Here is a 17529-nt window from a genome sequence, read left to right on the forward strand (position 1 = left end):
ATTCAGAGATTGATGGGTTTCAAAACTGGTTTCCTGACTCTAGCTTTCTTCTCTTCTAACCCATCCTATAAATTGTTGCCAGTTTCATTTCCCTAAAGCAATACTTCCACACCGCCCACTGCTTTAGTTCTTCTGTGGTGCCTCACTGCTTATAGGCTCAAATTCTTTATCACAAAACTCAGTGCCTTCCACATTCCGACCTTAAGCTAACTTGTTAACTTTCTTTCCTCCCGTACCCTTGACCTCCATCCCGATTCATCCAGTCAAGCCAAGCCAAGGTATTGCCAAAAAGCTTGCTAATACCAACAGTTTTCCAAAACTACTCCCTGTGTCAAGAATCCAGCCTCTGTTGAACTCCAGTCCAATCCTCAAAGCCAGAGTTTACCTCTCCCATGAAACACTCTTGACCACCCCAACCCACAGTAATGTCATTGTAACTGTTTGTAGATGGCTGGATAATGGCCACCCCGTGAAACCAAGTTCTGTTCCCAGGAGCCTGTAAATATTGCCTAATATGGAAAGAGGATCTTTGCAGATGTAACTAGGTGAAGAATTCTGACAAGGGATTAGCCAGGTGGACCCTTAGTCCAGAAAGTATCTTCATGGGAGAGAGGCAGAGAGAGATTCCACACGTAGGAGACGGCATGATAAACACAGGGGCAGACTGGACGGATGCAGCCACCGGCAGCTGAGGAGCAAGGAGGGGAGTCTAACCAGAGCCTTTGGAGGGGTCATGGCCTTGCCAGCATGGGGGTGGGGGGGGGGTTGGCCCAGTGAATCTGGTGTTGAACTTCTGGCTTCTGGAACTGTGAGAGAATACATTTCTGTTGTTTGTGGTCATTTGTTACAGCAGCCACACAAAACAAATATACCACCCCAGCACTTACTGCTCATTCTCCTGAGCTTGGCAGTGCTCAGTATTTTTTAAACATTATTTGTATACTCCTACCAAAACCACTGATCCCTCAGTTCACAAGGTCACTTCTCTAATTGATTGACTTTTCTCTTGTACCTTACATAGTACACTGCATTTGATGTTTAACAAGTGCTTTTCTTTGGTGATGCTTATGGAGGAATAATTTACATATTTTAATATTCACTCTTTTGATTGTACCATTCAAAGTGGTATTTGCAAATGCATCTAGTTGTGTAATTGCCACCACAATCAAGATCTGGAACATGACCTTCACCTCAGAAGGTTCCCTTGTGCCCTTCTACAGTCAATTTCTTCCTCTACCCCTACATAGAGGAACCTACCACTGGCAACAGCTGATCTGATTTCTGCCCTTATAGTTTTGGCTTTTCCAGAATGTCATCTAAATGCAGTCAAACCATATACAGTCTTTTGTGTCTGGCTTCTTTCACATAGCATGATGGTTGCAGGGTTCATCTATATTGTTGTATGAATCAGTAATCTGTTCCTATGTGTGTTATCCCATGGTCTGTTTATCCATTCACTAGTGGGTGGGCATTTCTAACTTGGAACTGTTATAAATAAGGCTAACATGAACATTCATGACCAGGTCTTTACTGTAAATGTCCACATACAGGTCTTCATGTGGACACATGTTTCACTTCTCTTGGGTAAATACCTAGGAGTAGGACTGTTGGGTTGTATGGTAAGTATATGTTTATAAGAAACTAGCAAATTGTTTCCCAGAGTAGCTGTATCATTTTGGCATTCCCACCAACAAAGTAAGAGATTTCTGGGTGCTTAGCATCCTTGCCAGAACTTGATATTATCAATCATTTAAATTTAATTCCAGTATATATTGATATATATATGGTGGTATCTCATTTTAATTTAAATTTGCATTTCTCTTCCTACAAACATTCAGCTATGTCTTACTATGCTAATTTGCCATGAGTATGTCCTTGGTGAAGTGTCCAGTTCTTTTACACATTTTTAAACATTGGGTTTTTCTTATAATTATATTTTATTTTCTTATTATTATTTGTGGGGGGCTCTCTCCCCCCATCTCTCTCTTTCTCTTTTATATCCATAGTAAATAAAAAATACGTTTACATATTATATAATATGTTAATAAGTATATAATATAATGAATATAATATACAATATAATATATACTTATGCATATTTTTTATACATTCTAGATACGTCCTTTACCAACTGTGGTTTATAAATATTTTCTCCCAGTCTGTGGCTTCTCTTTTCATTTATTCCATAATATGTTTTAAAGAGCAGAAATTTTAAATTTTGTTGAAGTCCAGTTTATCAACATTTTCTTTTCTACCCTCTGCCTTCCTTTCCTTATTTATTTATTTTTTTGCCTAATCCAAGGTCATAAGGATTTTTCTCCTTTATTTTCTTCTAGAAATTTTATTTTATTTTATTTTATTTTATTTTATTTATTTATTTTATTTTATTTTCTTCTTTTAGCTCTAACATTTAGATCTGTGATCCATTTTTAGTTAATTTTTGGAGGAAATGTTTATTATTTGATATGCAGCCCAGAACACTGCCATAGAAAATCTAACTCGGAATAAAAAGACACAGTTCATTGAAAAACAGTGTCCTGCAGGAAAGTTTGGAAATTTTCTGCAGGCTCTGACAGCAACATTTCCTTTCCCACTAATTTTTTTGGATTAGCACAGCTTTGCTATTTAAAGGTTTGTATTTTAATAAATTTTGAAATTCCGGATCACAGATGCTATTGAGAGCAAAGTCCTTACATGGGCTAGCGAAGGACACCCCTCTGGACATTTTTGATTAACCTGCTAGATGTCGAGAAACTTACTGACCCCTTTCATTATCTGTGAAATGGGTATAATCCTACTTGACATCAAGTTTCTTTACAGGTTTGTGCAGACTGAGACAGGAGTCTTAGAGAGGGGCCGTAGAGATTTCACATGTAATTGTGATTATTGCTAATTATACTAATTCTCAATTACAACTGCTGCCAGAAAGCCTCCAGATGACGTCAGTAATAAGGGGTCCATTGACTTGCATGTGTTGTGAGCGTATTAATTGTAATTATTACCTTGGCAGCTACAATGTCTAACTCCACAGGTGTTTATTTCATTAGTGATTCATTATTTACCAAGCACTCTGGCAGTGATGAGTCTCTATTACAAACCAAGGCCCTCCTGTGATGAAACGTCATTATGTTATGGGATTTGTGACTTTGCTCCCATGGGAGGCATCTTCAACTCGTTAATGCCCTCAACACGCCGTGTGGTGGATTAAAACTAGACTGCGAGAAAATGATTTCAGTCCACCACTGGGTTTTTTTTTCACCCTGGGAGCAGGTGCCTTCCCATAAATATTTTCCTGAAATGGAAGTTGCCATGGGAAGTGGGTGGGTGGTCTGGATATCAGACGAAGGGCCTGGCAGTCAGGGGTCTGGATCTATCTTTGTGTCTAAGGGCCCAGGGCAATGGCAATAAATACACAAGTCCAAAGGAGCGTTGTGGCCCTGAGCCTGAACTTAGCAAAAAGATAAAGAGAACTGCCTTGCAACGACTATTGTGAAACACTTAGCGCTTTGTATTTGTGACATGCTTTCAACCTTTCCGTACTCTTCACTGTGGCCCCGTGAGTTAGGGCAGTACTCTCCCTGTGGCTGGCGCTTGTGGGGAGAAAACAACTGCCTCAAGGAGGTAACTGGGCTCCTTTCTCTGCACGGCCTTTTTGACTGGTCCCTGCTAACATTTTGAATTATGAGTTTTTTGGGGTCAGAGGCCCTCGCTCCTTCAGTTAAGTTTTTTGCCCTTAACTTTTTAGTGTTAAAAATAGTCACAAGTAGAAAGAAAAGTCTGATAAACTCCCATGACCTCATCTTCAACAATTATAAAGTCATGACCAATCTAAATTTCTCCCTACTCCACCCACGTTCCCCCATCCATCTCCTCCAAAATCAGCTGAATTTTTTCATTTTACTTTTTTTTGCTGAATTATTTTAGATAAAAATCCCAGACCTAACTTTAGATCTATAAACACTATGATGATTATCTCTAGAAGATAAGGATATTCTTCTAAAACATAAATTGTCACACCTAAAAAAATTACCGGTAATTTTTATCCAGCCACTCTTGCCGATTACCTCATAAATATTTTTTTGCCTTCAGTTTTTTTTTTTTAAATAAGAATCAAGATTTAAATTAAATTTCACTAGTTATAATTGGTTGATGTTTCTCAAGTCTCCTCTAACCCAGGACTTTCCTGACTATCTTGTTTTTGTTTTTCCTTGCAATCTGTTGGTTTAAAAGACCAAATCTGTTTTCTTGTAGGATTTTGCCCTGCATTTTGCTGATTGCATGTCCATAATATTTTTTCAATAACTTCATCTGTCCTTCATATTTTTTGCAAACTGGGGACTGGATCCAAAGATTTGATCAGGTTAGGTTTGAAGTTGTTTTTTTTTTTTTTTTTTTCCAAGAGTACATGATAGAACCAGATACTTGTGTCAAAAGATACATGACTTGTCTCCCTTTTCATTTCTAGTCATGGGTGATTGTTGTCAGCACCCATGCATTCATTAGAAACTACAAAATGGTGATATTCTATCACAAATTACCTGGAATACTACTTCTTTTTGTTTTTGTTTTTTTTTTAAGGTTTTATTTATTTACTTATTTATTTTAGAGAGAGAGAACACAGAGAGACAGAGAGAATCCGATGCAGAGTCTGTGTGGGGCCTGCTGTGGGGCTCGATCCCACAACCCTGAGACCATGACCAAGCCAAAATCAAGAGTTGGATGCCAAGGCAGAATTAATGCTCGATTCTCTTCTTTATGTATTAATTATCACATTATTGAGTTCTCAAGTTGTTTCCCAAGTTATCTAATTAAGTTTTTTTAAATTTTTTAGGCATTATTATGATTTTATAGATTTAAACATGTTAGTTTGTTTTAGTTTTAGTTTACTAGAACTACTATCCTTGTGGGTACTCAGATTGTGCCTTGTTAAGCCAGTGGTAGCTCCTTCCAAATGGTTCCTGAGTGTGTCTGACATAACCTGGGTTCAGGTTCATTTCCTAGGGCTGCTGTAACAAAGTATCACTAACTGAGTGGCTTCGAACAACAGACAGTTATTGTCTCACAGTTCTGAGGGCTAGAAGACTAAAATCAAGTTGTTGGCAGGCTTGGCTTCTCCGGGAGACACTGAGAGAGAATCTGTCCCATGCCCCTCTCCGGCTGCTGGCAAGTCCCAGCAATCCTTGGTATTACTTGATTTGTAGACCTATCACTTCCATCTCTGCCTCCAACACAACATGGTATTCTCTCCCTCTCTGTCGATGTCTAAATTTCCCTCTCCTGATACAGATACCAGTCATTGTGATGGGGTCACTCAAACCCAGTATCATCACCTCATTTTACTTGATTTCATCTGCAAAGATCCTATTTCCAAGTAAAGTCATATTCATGAGTACCAGGGGTTAGGCTGTGAACATATCTTTTTGGAGACAAAATCTGACCCCTCAACATCTGTGATAGTCTTTGAGAGCTCTTCCTTGCTTTCTGGTAAGACAAAATGTTATAGACCCAGAATCAGGTCTCATTCTTTAAAGTTGGGAACAATGTTTAGGGACCACAATCTGAGCACTAGAAATGTTCATCTTTACCATGTTAGTCATTACCTCTAGGTCTTTTCAAAGGACAGAAATGGGAAATGCTTTTTATATTTTTAAAGATAAAGTACATTATAAATTTGTAACTTTCACTTCCAATTAAATTCAAGACTCTCAGACTTAACCCCTCAAACCATTACCTATGTCTCCTTTCTTCCATGGTGAAGTCCTGGTTCTCAATGGCACACGGAATATTACTCTTTTACTTTATCCTGTGATACACACACACGATAGACTCAAAATAACAAAACTAACAGTACTACCAATGACGTGGTTACTGAAAACAGGTTAAGGCTTTTAAAATTATTCTTGTGGGGCCCCTGGGTGGCTAAGTCTTTAAGTGTCTGCCTTCAGTTCAGATCCTGGGATCAAGCCCTACATTGGGCTCCCTCCTTAGCAGGAAACCTGCTTCTCCCCCTCCCATTCCCGCTGCTTGTATTCTCCCTCTCTCTTTCTCTCTCTCTCTCTCTGTCAAATAATAAATAAAATGAAAAAAAAAAAAAGGACTTAAAAAAATAATAAAATTATTCTTGCAATTCTTTTTGTCCTTGGAGTACATTCCACTCAGGATGGACAGTAGAATTACTGCATATTATTGTCATGTGAACTAATTTTTCTATATGTAGTTATGCCACCAACTTGGTACACAATTAATTTCATTTTATCTATTTATTTTCAATGTTCAGAGTTTTCTAAAATTAAATTTAGAAAGGGAGAAGTCCCTTTTTTACAAGTGATCATTTAAACTTTTCTGTCCCTCCATTTTTGCATATTGATCTTGTATTTTGCAACCTTGTTGCACTCATTTATTAGTTAAACTAATAAATGACCATTAGTCATTTATGATAGTAGATTCCTTAGGGTTTTCTGTGTATATGATCATGCCATCTATGAATAGATGGTGTTCCTTATTCCTTTGCAATCTGAATGCCCTTTGTTTCTGTTCCTTGCCTAATTGCCCTGGCTAGAATCTCCAGTACAATGTTGAACAGAAATGGCAAGTAATTTCTTCTAATGGACGTATTCTCATTTATCCATTGTTACACTTGGAAGTTTTCGCTAATACAAATACTAAAGTAACTTAAAATTTTGAAAGCATCCCTTTTTAGTAAAAGGAAAATTAAAATTAAAATTAAATTTAGAAAGGGAGAAGTCCCTTTTTTACAAGTGATCATTGTTGTCTTATTCCAGATCTCAGCAGGAGCTCTCCACTCATTCACTATTAAGGATGATGTTAGCTGAAGGTTTTTCATAGATGCCTTTAACTGACCAAGGAAGTTCCCTCCCATTTCTAGTTTGGTGAGTGCTTTTATTACGAAAGTGTCTGATTTTGTCAAATGCTTTGCTGTATCTATTTAGATGATAATGTGTTTTTAATTTTATTGATACAATGAGCTACATTAATTAATTGTCAAGTGTTAAAACAGCCTTGCATTTCTGGGGCAAATTCCACTTGACCATGGTGTGTAATTCTTTTTATATATTGTTGTATTGATTTTCTGGTATTTGTTGAGGATTTTTGTGTCTATATTCATAAGAGATGTTGGCCTACAGTTTTTCTATGATGTTTTTGTCTGGTTTTCATATCAAAGCAATACTGACCTCATAGAATGAGCTGGGAAGTGTTTCCTCCTTCTGGAATAGTACGTCCATTTTTTACTATACAAAACTATGTGGATATGTATTCTTTGTGTGTTCTCATTACTTTTTTTAATAGGTTTATAGTACTCCACTGAGCAGATGTACCAATGCTTATTCAACCAGCTCCTTAATGATAGACATTTGAATTGTTTCCAGTCCTTTCCTATTATAACTCATACTGCACTGAATTACCCTGACAATATACTTTTTCATATGCTCATGCATGTGTGGTATAGATTCTCAGAAGTAAGATTCATGAGCCAAAGAGTAGACACATGTGGAACTCTGCTAGATATGCCAAATTCCTTTCCTTGGGAGTTGAACCATTTTGCATTTTGTTTAAAAATTGACTGTTTGTGCACAGCTTGACTGAAAAAGTATTTTGCCTAACTTCTTTTTCTTTTTGCCATTTTGGTAGATAGGATATAGTAACTCCATAAAGTTTTAATTTGCATTTATATCATTATGAGTGAGTTTAAACACCTTTAAGGGCCATTTGCCTATCTTTATGAACTATCTGTTCATATCTCTAGCCTATTTATTTATAAAGTAGTTGAACTTTTTCTTCTGTTTTCAGAAGTTTTTAGACATGAAGAATATAAAAAAAATCTTTGTGTACAGTTTAAATGGCAAACATTTTTTCCCAGCTTAACATTTGTCTTTTTACTGTGCTTATGGTATTTTCAAATGCAAAGTTTGCATTTTTCACTTTTATAATCTATCATCTAGGTTTCATTTCTGTACCCAGCACAGGCATAGGATAGGAATAATTTAGAAAGAAAGAACCCTGATTTGAGCAGTCCAAGTCCAAGGAAATCACTGGCTGAATGCCCAGAGACCTCAACCCTAATGATTCCCCTTGGAGCCCCTGACGTCCACCGATCTGTCTTACCATTATTAGTGCAATTATTGCTAGATAAACCCGAGGTTTCCGAGTAACACTCCTTCCCCAAACTTAGTATCCGTTTTCCTCACAGAGCTTTTGTTAACTTGGGTGGATGAAAGTGATAATGTAGGGATGAGTGCAGGGAGGAGGTCCTGCTAGCAAAAGCTTTGGATAAAGCTGAAGGGCCCCAACAAATTTTGACTGTGCAAAATGTGGCCAACAAATGTTCTTCCCTCTAAAGCCATTGCCACCAAAGCAGGGAGATGTTTTCTTAAATTCCTATTCCTCTTCTTAGAAACTAACTGAGGCTTTCATCAGCACTCCTCCTGCAGAATAAAACAAACATTCAGATCTTGAAAAGCGTCTGGGAGAGACTTTCACAGTTTTGAGGCTAATGCTGTATTTCTTTTTTGTTTACAGACTTCAAGAGGACGGGCGTGCTAACTGTTCGCTGCCTAAAAGTAATAGCATGACGATCTGTGTTTCTTTCTCTTCATGTGCCTTTCTCTTGGCAGGTGAGTTCTGTCTTCCTAAAGGACGCTACTCATTTCACATGTTTGGGTTGGTAGGTTTACTTTTGGTTGCTTTAAAAAATGTATTCTATTTTTTTTTTTAAGATTTTATTTATGTATTTTTTTTAAAGATTTTATCTTTATTTATTTGACAGACAAAGACCACAAGTGGGCAGAGAAGCAGGCAGAGAGAGAGGAGGAAGCAGGCTCCCTGGCTGAGCAGAGAGCCCGACGCGGGGCTCGATCCCAGGACCCCGGGATCATGACCTGAGCCGAAGGCAGAGGCCCCAACCCACTGAGCCACCCAGGTGCCCCTTTATTTATGTATTTATTTGAGAGAGAGAGATAGTGACAGAGAGCACAAGTGGGGAGGACAGGGAGCCTGGCGTTGGCTGGAACCCTGAACCCTGGGATCACGACCTGAGCTGAAGGCAGGCGCCTGACTGACTGAGCCACCCAAGTGCCCCTGTTTTAAAAAATTTGAATTAGGAAATACTCTAAAAAGCATACTTGTTTAAAACTCAGAAAGTAACATAATAGTCCCCAAGTACACCACATGCCACATCCACCTTTTAGTCTGAGTTCCTACATGAAGCGTTTTTTTTTTTTTTTTACAAAGAATTTTTTTAAAAGAGCAACTTCAAATATTGGATTCAAACAACTCTCTGCATTACAGAAAGTTTTAAATTTATGTAGAACGTGACTGGCCACATATATGTGTAATTATACACCTTTTTTCCCCACCTAGGTTTGAATAAGGTTGCTGTAGCCTGTCATTGCTACTTTGCTTCTGATAATTGGTTCCTGTCCTCTAACTCTGCAGCGCCTGTCCTTTGTCCTTCATTTCATGACTTGCAAAAAGGATGCATTGGATCTAATTTCTTTCTATAATTGTCCCCAAACATGCAGTTGATTTAGGAACAACGTCGGACAGTACTCAACATGGAACACAAAGAAAGGGTCCTGTATCTGGTTATAATTTAGAAGCGGACCCATTCACTTTAAATATCCCCTTGGCTACTGGGTTGGGTTGAACTTCCACAAAGCTGAGCTTTATCTCCATAGAGGAATTTAGACAGATAGCGTTCAAAAGTTGCGAGCAGGTTATGATTCTGACAAATTAGTTCCTAATTATTTGGCCGTGGGCTCTGCCCATATTGCATGCAGAGCAGGCCTTTACCAGGACACTTGGAGACTTTTGTAGCTTAAACGGATTTAATTTAAAACAAATGGAACCATGTGATTATCTCAACCACAAATACGTAACACAATGTGTAATATATTTAAAAGGCAAGAGGAAATTTAGTAATGGTATTTCAAAACTGTTTGAAAGAAAGAAACTTTGAGAGAAAAGAAAGGAAGAAGTGAATTGGTGACGCCAGTTTGATTATTTTCAAATACCACAGCTGGACTTGGATTTATACAATAGGACTCATGGTATTGTAAAGGACACCAGCAGGAATCCGAGTGCTGGGATACCACATGGAGGACTAAATGACAAGGCTTTAGGCACTCAGAAAACTGCAAAATTCGTGCACTCTTAAGATACTTCGGTTCCTATAATTAAAATTTTCCGATTTACATATTCCATCAGGGAGCTATCTAGGTAAAGATAGAGTCCATGTTGTTTGGGATCCCTTTACTCATTTACTTAATTTTTCTTCATGGCTACTCATGCACTCTGTTGCTATTCCAACATGCATGCCTTCCACACACACCAAATTCCGTAATAATAATAATAATAACAATAACAGCAAACACTCAGTGAGCTCTGAGTGTGTCCCAAACATTGTTCTAAGCAGTGTGTATTACCTCATGTAATTCCTACAACAACCTCGTGAGACAGACAACCTGGAGATCCTGCTCTTGCAGATGGGGAAAGAGTAGAGACTTTTTGCTAAAGATGACACCTAGAAATTTGTTCTTGAGCATTACATGACACTGCCTTTCCAAGCATATCAAATGTCTTGTGACAAACACCTTGAGTAGTGAAAGGACTTCTGAAGACCAGCTGATCTGGGGTAAAAATGCAAGACTGAATGTTTCAGAACTACAAAAATAAAGGACATTCTCAGTAAAATGTGACAGCAGATTCATAAAGCATTCACTTAGATGTGTGACTTTTAATACATCAAATTTGAAAACCAGCCACGTTTCTGAGTAGCCACATCCACTGTAATAGATTTATTAGATTGAAATGTACAGAAGTACCTGAAGTTGACTCTTTTTGACCTAGAAAAATTGCAGTTCCAAATGGTTTGATCTAATACTTTTGGCACAATTGAGTACATGCTACACTTCTTAGGGATCCATGGCCCCTTGGTCCACCTATCAGCAGTAGTTACAGAGCTGAACACTATGTCAGTCCTCGATCCAAAGCTATGGAGACATGGATCTTGCACTAAGAAATTCTTAGTTTTCAATAGGAGGCAGACAAATATACAAATAATTATTCAAATAAGATCACTGCACCCCTGAAGTTCTGCATAAAATGTCTTGAGGGTGTTGAGAAAAGAACATTTACACGAGCCTAGAAAAGGCAGAGATGTCTTTACACAGAACATGAGCTCTGACTGGGATGCAACAGAGGAGTAGAAGTTTGCCACTGCTGCTGAAAAGGACATTAAACAATCATGCAACAGATTGAGTTTTCAAAGAGGAGAAATGACATTTCTCTAGCATCATTCAATTTCCCGTGAGGGCAGCACTGTGAACCTGCCAAACCTACCTGATTAGAAACTTGGGCTATGCTGCTTAAAGCTCTGTACCTTGGGACAAGTTACTTCCTGTCTGTAAGGTGGTGAAGCTAATGGCTTCCAAATAGAATTATTATGACAAATTGCATAGTGTATACTACAGGTTCAGCAAAATCATAGCTCCCAGGTCCTTAAGAAATGGTGGCTGTTTCTACCATTGTTGCACCATTGGCTTCTTTGCTACCCAGCACATCACTAGAGCAATAGCAGAGAGGTGTCCATTCTATCTCCCATGAAAGCCAGTGACCTTGTGGTTGGGGGATTGGGGCAGGGATTGCATCAGCGGGGGACATATGACCTTAGAGAGTGTATGGCTTCTCTTCAGGGCAGAGTGTGGTGCAGAATTTCCCCAGAAGTCTCTGGTATCTGTTTGTCATCTTGCAAGTGTGGTGTGTGAGCTTCAAGAGCAAACTTGTCAGCGCACAAAAGTTCCCAGATGGCTTTTTCAAGGACTTTTGATCTCTGCTGTCTTTGATTTGAGAGTTCCCTAGAGATCTGCAAGCAGATTTCTTGGTGCCTCCTTAAACATGGCTGTGCAAAATTGAGCAAATTATTGGCACAGTCAGACTATCTTGTTTAACTACAGATGGATTCGTGGCAGGAAGAGCGACTTCACATCTGATATCATTGACTAAGTCGTGATCCACCGGCCATGGGAGCTCTACAAACTTCTCAGAAGCCCCTTGGAAGATGGCAGCCAAGGGTCTGTCTGTGGTCAGCTGGAATAAAAATTCTAATTGCAAAATCTTGCCTGTCAAATAGCCACTAGATTTTGTCCTGCTGCAGTCAACTGTTTTAATTTCCAAGGCGTTTTATGAGCTTCCCCCACAAGCTGTCATGGATTTGATATGGCAGCGTAGGAGCTGCAAATATTGAGGTCCTGAAACCCAAGTACACAGTAAAGTCAGTCACGGTCAAACAAGGTTTGTGCAATATACCCCTCAGGGCTGGCTTCCTGCAGAGAGCAGAGGACAGAAGGAAGACCATCCATCCCTCTGCATGCTGGGCCCTTAGCTCTTGGAGGGAGAGAAATGTCTAAGTCTTAAGACCTGAAGTCCACTGAAGGGTAGGGCTATTAGAGACCCTGTTGTCTACACAACAGGACCACATCCTCAATTCGGAGCATAAAACAACTTACATTTGTTAACCTTGTCTTGGTATTTTGCAAACAAACACTGTGCAAAAGTCACATGGCTTACACTGTACAAAGGGTTAATGACAGACTTACTTTTTGGGAGAAATGTGGTTTAGTTGTTCCAAAGCCTCTTCCCCTTATGACTGTGTTCTGATATAACCTCAGTGCCATTCAAGGCAATAAATAGCAGAGGAGTTGGGGTAAATCCAATTATTTTTCCACAGCATCTTTCGTGGTAAGTGTGTCCGATTTTTAAAAATGAGACTCCATAAACCACATCATCACAGAGTCCTGTTTTTGTCTCCGGGGGTTTCAGAGTTCCAAATGCTTGCCTTTTTGGACGTTGCATTGATGTGGCCTTGGGGACGGGTTAGAGTCACTAAAAACACTCCTGGCACTGGATCACCTTGTGGCCGAGGTGAAATGGGGATCTTGTTTTCAAGAGGTTGAAGGAGAACTCACAGAAAAGGCCTGAGAGGAGATGACGCTCTCTTTGGGGTTTAGGAGGGATTGACCCTCGACCTTCCCAATCTTCAGACCTTAGAAGCTCCTTGCTGGTCACACATATCCACATCCGTCCTGGCAGCCCAAACCCCCACGTCCTCGGAAATTCCTAGAAGTGTAAAGACAAAATCAGCCTCAGGATGTTGGCAGGATTCAATGTATTACTAAAAATGGGCCTTTGTGGATAGAAACTTAAGAGTTTTAAGTGAAAAAGAAAATTTATGTAATTATCAGTGACTCCAATGACTTCATTTGTTCTGAAATGGTTCATTACCAAAGATTGAAATAGGGTCACAGGAACACAGCTTCCCAGTAAGGGAGAAGCATCTCTCTCTCTGCAGCCCCTCCCCCGCCCTCCCATCTCAGCCAAGAGTGTCACCGGGGAGTTCATCAGGAAACTCTTCGTGGGGGTTTGGATTCACAAGCTTCACGACTGTTCCATGGATGCCTACCTTCACGGTGGTTCCCAGTCCTCTGCCTCCTAGCTGACTTTTGGTCCTTTCCCAAACACTAAATAACAGGATAGGGAGCGAAGATGGTTTCTTTTCCAAAGTGCGAAAGCAGAAGGCTGGGCGACTGTGTTCCCCGAGCCAGGGTCTCACTCCAGCCCCCTGGCTGATACCTACTCCAGGGCTAGCGTGTGAAGGCAAAGGTCTGGGAGGAGCTGGGAGGAGGGGAGCGGTTGTCCCGGACAGCCTCCCTTATTCATGGCCCTCCCGGTCTCAGCCAACTCTGTATTTCCTGGTACCTCTCTCGGGGTTGCAAAGGAGGAGCAGTTGGATCATTTGATTAGCTTTTTCCCAGAACAGGGACCCTCCCATCTCTGTTTACTTCCCAGTGACTGAAGGAGGAGGCCCAAGAATGGGGCGCCTTCTGGGGCTGCTCCTGAAAGAGAAACAGCACCAGGGTCAGCCTTGGTTTTGCTCAATGTATTAATGTTCCCACCTCAGGTAGACACCTGCTGACCGCTTCCCTCCGCCCTCCCTACCCCTGGGGAAAACCACTTTAGGTGGTCTCACTCCATCTATCCGCACAGACAACAGAAACACCCCTTGTTCCACGTAGACACCTGTCAAATCATTTTTTTATTTTCAATTGTGGCAAAAAAAAAAAAAAGAAAGGAAAAGAAAAAGGAAAAAACACATAGCATACAATTCCCTGTCTTAACCATTTCTAATCATACAGTTCAAAAGGGCCAGCTATATTCAAATTACTATCTGCCAGATCTCTAGGACATTTTCCTCTTACAAAACTGAACCTCTAGAGAGGTAGACCCCATCCTACCGAACAATACCTGCTTCCCCTCCCTCCAGCTTTGGCAGCCACCATTCTACTTTCTGCTTTCTATGAGTTTGACTACTTTAGATAACTCATATAAGTGCAAATATACAATATTTGTCTTTTAGTCACTGATTTATTTAACTTACTGTCATGTCCTAAAGGTTCATTCATGACATAGCATGTGGTGGGATTTCTTTCTTTTTTGAGGCTGAATAATATTCCATTTATTCTCGCATTCATTTTCAATGGACTTTTGGGTTCCTTCCATCTTTTGGCTATTGTGAATAATGCTGCAATGAATATAGGTGTGCAAATATCTCTTTGAGATCCTGCTTTTAATTTTTTTGGATATATACCCGAAAGTGATATTGTTGGCTTAGGCTCCTACCCTTGGATGCATTTTGATATTCCTATAGCCTTTCCACATCAACTACCCAAAGCCTTCAATTGGGTAGAATGCTTCCTTCCTCTAAAATCATTCCCTCGGGAACATGGAACAAATAACAGGCTGGCCTTTGCCCCAGTCTTAAGTCAAAGCACAACATGGAGTTTTCATTTTCAACCTCTGGTGCCCTGCCAGGCAGTGCCATCAACAGATGAATGCAGAACTCAGTTCAATCACCCTCCATTCCCCAGCAGACCTCTCCAGCATCTTCAGCAAGTCCTGCCACGGGGGTGAGGTTCTACTGCTTTCTAGACAGTCACTGGCGTTCTCCTGGGACTGATCACGGGCTCCTATTCTGTGAGGTCCTTGGCTCCAACTCTCTTCCCCATGGTGGTGACGGCTAGTTGAGCATAGTTTGGTCACTTTTGCTAGACAGCCCAGCAGTGGAAGAGGGACAGTGGTTTGGCCACCCACCCGAGCTGAAGAGCTTTGATCTTCTGTGAGAGGCGCCCATCTCCTTTATGCTACAGAAGAGGGAAAGACCTGCAGGGAAATCGTGGGAATGGTTCTTTGGTCAAACCTAACACACAGACGTGCACACACACATACTTGTGCACACACAGGGGCATCGAGGGTCTTGCCTACTCCACCCTTCTAATCATTCCTTTTCCATTTCTAGCTTTTGACTTGGAATTTTTGGCTCCAAAAGAAAAGTAAGAGGTAAAATTTTTTGAGACTACTAAAAAAGTGCTCTGAATTTTGTCATTAATGACAAAATGAATGATGACAATGAATTTTGTCATTTTCTTTCACCTTATTTATCAAGGTTACTACTGGCTTTATATATAAGTAGAGAAGTGTTCACAAAAAGTAGATATCCTCAAAATAGCAAAAGAATCATTTCTTCGATTTTGTATCACCCTCTCTAGACTTTTTAAAAATGCAATACACCTAATAGGAGCAACTGACACTTTACTGTAATTTAGTTTGTCAGATGGCTCTCCTTTGGGGGATATAGGGGAGGCAGGAAGGGGAGAAAAACACAGAAAGCAGAGTTGGGGAAACATTAACAAATTTCATCTATTTCCCAATTTTTCCTAGGATCAGCTCTGTGTGTATTTCAGCTAGAATTTCACGAATCTTTGTGTTTCAGCACTTGTCTACTTAGGAAAAATTGAGTGAACAAAATCATTTTTGACATCTCAATTTTACAGGCTGGTCCCATGTTATGAAATATTGTATGGGAAGGAGGTGTCCCCAAATGTTTATCTGTTTGTCTCTCATCCTAATTAAGTCCATGTGGATCCCATGTGACTTCAGAGTATGAGGACCGTGTTTCCAATTTTTGTTTTGTTTTGTTTTGTTTTGTATTTTCCTTTAATGTGTTGCTTGAGTTAGAGAAGGAACACATCAATATTTGGTTTGAGAGGTATGGTACAGAGAGGGAATTGTTTGGCTCATAAGCTATCGAGGGAATATATGAGCTCTTAAATCATCAAAAATAAATATTCTGGTATTAGTTAAGACAGTTTGGGATAAAAGAAGTAGAAATCAATTTAAGCTAGCTGAAGCAAGATGTGGAGGGTGGTCTGAGGATAAGCGGTGTCTCCTAGAGCCTGTAGCTAGAAAGTGCAGCCCAACCTGAGGAACTAAGGTCTGGGAAGCTTGTCAGCAACCCAGGAAAAAACACTGCCTCTCATTCTTGCTGGCCTCTGAACATCTGCTTCTTCTTTTCTCTTTCACTGCAGCCTGACTTTCTCTGGTCACATCACAAAATGGCTGTCCCAAGTCTCCTGGATTGACGTGTTATCAACCACCTAAAGGGTAAGTAGCTAATAATTAGCCCCGGTTCTTGGGAGAGAGAACTTGGATCAGCCTGCACAGTGGCCTAATGAATTACTAACAAAGGGACAGAGTCACACACTAGGGGCTCACCTAGGACACTGGGGATATGTTCTCAGAAAAAGGAGCTTTGTATGCATTTGGAATAGTCCCTATTCCAGATGAAAGCTATCCAGAGTTTCCTGTATTTCCTATTTGTAACCTGAATGTCCCCAGCTCCCATCAGCTATGGGCACAAATGGAGCCCTGATCACAGTACCAAAATTATATTGGACCTCAAACTTGCACAAGTGCCCCCAAGGGTTCTCTTGAGTGTTTATCTGAGCTCATAAAAGACCAACTCCAGCTGGGTCCTCCCTCGCTCCCAAGGTATGCCGGCTATCCACCAGGCATTACGACTACACGTGACCACAACACATGCACCAGACTAGGTCCTTCACCAGGGTGCCCCTCAATTTTAGTGTATGGCTGTTGTCTTGGTGTCATTTTTAATAGTGCTCCCTTTTATTCTCAAAAGTGTCCTGGTTTGTATGATAAATTATATGTTCTACCTCTGTCAAATGCACAGGATTTAGAATGGTCCAAGGCAAGGAGACCTTTGTGAATCCTGTTAAAGAAGCTTTCAAGAAGTGCAATTTGTGCCCCCAGGAGTTTATAGAGTGCCAGAGAAACCCCCTTTGACTTAAATTAACTAAAGAGGGAGGTGTTTATTGAGTGACATAACCAAACCAGGAAAAGGACAAGGGGTAGAGTTTGCCTCAGCAGCCACTAGATTCAGGACTCCAAACACCAGGGAACTCATTCCTTTCATGTCTGCTTTTTGTCTCTGCTTCATTTAATGTATTAACTTTATTCTTCAGACTTGTCCCCATGTGGGGAAAATTTGGACACTATCCTCAGCTCTGGGCTTGTGTCCTCAAAGCGTCATGACCACAAAACTCAGAGAGCTCTCATTAGGAATCCCGGGAAAGAGACTTTTGTCTATGGTTGGGTCAT

The 17529-nt window shown here is 40.3% G+C and overlaps 1 long non-coding RNA gene across 1 annotated transcript in view; it reads left to right on the plus strand.

Annotated features, from left to right (window-relative positions):
* LOC309860784 overlaps positions 1-17529 on the plus strand; it is a 70501-nt gene that overhangs the window by 8231 nt on the left and 44741 nt on the right. The window contains exons 4-6 of the long non-coding RNA XR_014309637.1: positions 6783-6890; positions 8539-8633; positions 16440-16515. This is a non-coding gene — a long non-coding RNA (uncharacterized lncRNA). The remainder of the gene's footprint in view (positions 1-6782; positions 6891-8538; positions 8634-16439; positions 16516-17529) is intronic.

Source organism: Mustela nivalis, assembly GCF_964662115.1.
Source record: "Mustela nivalis genome assembly, chromosome: 3".
NCBI lineage: Eukaryota > Metazoa > Chordata > Mammalia > Carnivora > Mustelidae > Mustela > Mustela nivalis.